At 42.6% G+C, this 3,671-nt stretch overlaps 1 protein-coding gene across 1 annotated transcript in view; it reads right to left on the bottom strand.

Moving 5' to 3' along the window:
* Positions 1-3,409, bottom strand: part of calcrl2 (calcitonin receptor-like 2) — a 51,235-nt gene extending 47,826 nt beyond the window's left edge. Inside the window, exon 1 of the mRNA XM_016250535.1 lies at positions 3,184-3,409. The gene's annotated coding sequence lies outside the window, so the exon portion shown is untranslated. The remainder of the gene's footprint in view (positions 1-3,183) is intronic.
* Positions 3,410-3,671: the final 262 nt, after the last annotated feature.

Below are 3,671 nucleotides of genomic sequence, written 5' to 3'. Positions count from 1 at the left end.
CAGTGCCCTGCTTAATTTGATACCGCCGCCACAGTGCCCTGCTCATTTGATACAGCCGCCACATTGCCCTGCTTAATTTGATATCGCCGCTGCAGTGTCCTGCTCATTTGATACCGCCGCCGCAGTGCCCGGCTTAATTTGATACCGCCGCCGCATTGCCCTGCTTAATTTGATACAGCCACCGCATTGCCCGGCTTAATTTGATACCGCCGCCGCATTGCCCTGCTTAATTTGATACCGCCGCCGCATTGCCCTGCTTAATTTGATACCGCCGCCGCATTGCCCTGCTTAATTTGATACAGCCACCGCATTGCCCTGCTTAATTTGATACCGCCGCCGCATTGCCCTGCTTAATTTGATACAGCCACCGCATTGCCCTGCTTAATTTGATACCGCCGCCGCATTGCCCTGCTTAATTTGATACCGCCGCCGCAGTGCCCGGCTTAATTTGATACCGCCGCTGCAGTGACTAATGGCTTATTCAGCATTGGACCGGGCTCTCCCTTCGGTCACAGCAGGAGCCCTCCATCTGTTGTTTCGAGATTCAAGGCTTATTCAGCATCGGACAGGGCTCCCCCTTCCGGTGCAGCAGAGCCGCGACTCCCTTCGGTCGCAGTGAGAGCCTTCCATCCATCGTTTTGAGCCCCATTTGCTTTTTCCGCATCGGAGAGGGCTCTCCCTTCCGGGGCAGCAGAGCCGCAGCTCCCTTCGGTCGTAGTGAGAGCCCTCCATCCGACGCTTTAAACCACACCACGTATTCAGCTGAAAGAGGGACTCTCCCTTTCCGGTGCAGCAGAGCCGCAGCTCCCTTCGGATGCAGCGAGAGTCCCTCACCTGGCCTTCCATCGTGCTCCTCATTCAGCGACAGGTAGGGCTTGCCATCTGATGCAGAGAGTCGCAGCTCACATTCAAGCACCGCACGACCCCTCCCAGTCACCCTGCCGCCTCCTCGCACACCCTACTTTTCTTCATGGCACGCATATTTTTGGGGACGACTTAGTTTTCTCTCCGGCTGCTGTCTCATTCCATTAGCTTCTTTTGGGGAGTTCTCTGGGTTCGGGCTTTAACCCAAGCTCGGAGCCCTCCCTCTGGACAGCACGCCAAATATGCTACTAATTGCTTAATCACATTACATGTTAGTGTGAACTCGTGAAATGATATACACATAGATTTAATTCTAACCTTTAATTTTATGTAACTAAAATTTACATGGAGCTGAAACTATAATGGCGCCCGTCTTTTGCATCATTAAAATGTGATCGGTTTATGTGAGCATCAAGTTGAGAGTCGTATTGAATCAAAATAAGTGATTATTAGCAGGTTTGGATTGGTGGCCGTTCGTTTAAATAATATAATATACACCTCTGCATTATCAATATTTAGTGATTTAGCCTCAGATACAGGATATGCCATTATAGATCCTGTCTAAGGTCTGACTCTGAATTGCAGTGAAATCCCTCCTGATTCTCCAGGATGGTGTTTGGCTGCAGGACAGTGATCTGTTGAGCCAAATGAGAGACCTTAACCTGTTACGACTGTGAAATCTCCCTATATGGAGACCAGCAGCCAAGGAAACACATCTGGAATACTCAAAATACAGCATGAATCAGCATCTAAATCAGACTGAGGTTCTGTTCCAAACCCTAGTGAGCTCCCTAAACGAGCAGCTGCATACTAACTCAAATCAAACCTCATTAATAAAGCTGACGCGATTCATGTGAACAAATGATTCCAGCAGACATCAGCATACACACAATAGTGTAACAAGCATAAAAATATTAAACAAAAATAAATAATAAATACATTTTATTACGTACAACAGTCCCTGTTTAATTAGACTGAACTATTTTCCACCAATAATTTGACTTTTCTTCCATTTTTGGACCAAATTCTATTTATAATCATAATTCTATCAGACACAAATGATGTATAAACTAGTATTATTATTCAAATTCATAATCAACATTTCTCTCCTTTTTTCCACTGTAGTTACAGTGCATTATAGGATTACCTTGCTATTTGACGGAATGTGTAATATTTCCTTTAAATTTGGTCAAAATAAGGCACCGCAATCTGAAGCATGCCTGTGATGCCTTAAAATGCATCCTATTTAGGCTGCACACTAGTTTTTGGAACAGAACCACATTGTTAAGATAAAAAGGTACATTCTATTCTTATAATGACTAGAATTACACTTGGCAACCACAATGCATTGTGAGGGTGAGTTGCACGTCTTCAAAAATCTAGTTTGTTAGATTTAAGCCACAAAGTAAACTTGAGGTTGTGAAAGCGATAGTGTAAAACTCACAGACGCTATTAATACACCAAGCAGCTGCCTGGCCGGGCAACATGTCCCAGAAGCACAGGGTGGGCACCCTGCCCTCTGACACTTGTGACGCCTCTCTAGTGCCCTTGAAAGTGGACATGGCTGAGAGGTTCACTACAGAGTCTTCAACACAGCCAGACTGACCACAAAACAATAACAGCAGCCCGTCAATAAGCCATTTACAGTCGTGCATTTATTTTGTTGACTGTATGTTAACTGCATTATGCATTTGTCACAATATTCACTGTATTTCTGAGCCTATATAAGTACTGTGGATTGCACCATAGCACATTTACATTGCAATACCATGATTGATTACAACAGAATATACAATGATATTTAAATGATCCTACATGCTACATGTCCAAAAACCCATGGTAAGTTTTTGTGGGATCTCCAATCAAAGAAACTAAAGAATATAAAATAATGCAATCTTGCTCTCTGCATATACTGTAAGCATATTATATTAGTAGCCTAACTTATAACTTGCAATGTAAAAAATAGCCCTATAGTTCTGCATTAATTAACAAATAAATGCATAACGTTATAAAATCAATGTTAAATTATTTGTCATTAGATCACTTTCAAGACATTTTAAAATGATTCCTATACTCATATACAATGATATTTAAAGGGTCCTGCCATGGTAAGCTTTTGCTGAAACTCTTCTAAGCATCTAATATTAATGTAGAAACTGCTGAATATCGTTCTGTACATTCAACACGTTATGAAAGCATTAATAGCTTTTCGACGAGTTGCTACGCTTATGAAACAACACAATGAAAGTCTCAAATCGAGAATACAGAAAGAAAACCACATAATGCATGAGAAATGATGAGAGCAGTGAAGTTTCGTACCGTTCCGAGTGTTTGGTCCCCGCGAGCGTCTGAAGCCCTGCGGCTCTCAGGGGACTGTAGGCGCGCGCGTCTCCACCCCTGAGACACGTGGATTAATCGTCTGTCCTAATTACATTACATTTACATAATTATCAATAGCAGCTATTGCATGCATTACAGTTCAACGAATTGGAGTTTGAAAGAAATTAAAGGAGTGTTTAAGTGTGGTTGCAGTAGCGCGTGACGTTAGTACAACAGCGCCACCTGCTGTCAGAATGCGGTAGTGACGACTCACCCAAATAATTATTTAAAAAAGCAACCAATAATCCACTTATACCCACAGGGGCACTTTTTTTAAAGGCGAGACGCTGCAGGCAAAAACAGTTTTTTCATGCACCTGTCAATTTTGGCTTTTCATGAAGTATTTTTTCAGACTAATGGAAAATACACCTTTAAGTGTTTCTTTTATAACACGTATTTTTATATTTCTGTCTGTGGATTTCTATTAT

Source organism: Sinocyclocheilus grahami, unplaced genomic scaffold (genome assembly GCF_001515645.1).
Source record: "Sinocyclocheilus grahami isolate Dianchi unplaced genomic scaffold, SAMN03320097.WGS_v1.1 scaffold993.1, whole genome shotgun sequence".
NCBI classification, from domain to species: Eukaryota; Metazoa; Chordata; class Actinopteri; order Cypriniformes; family Cyprinidae; genus Sinocyclocheilus; species Sinocyclocheilus grahami.
This window is presented reverse-complemented; position numbering and strand designations above follow the sequence as displayed.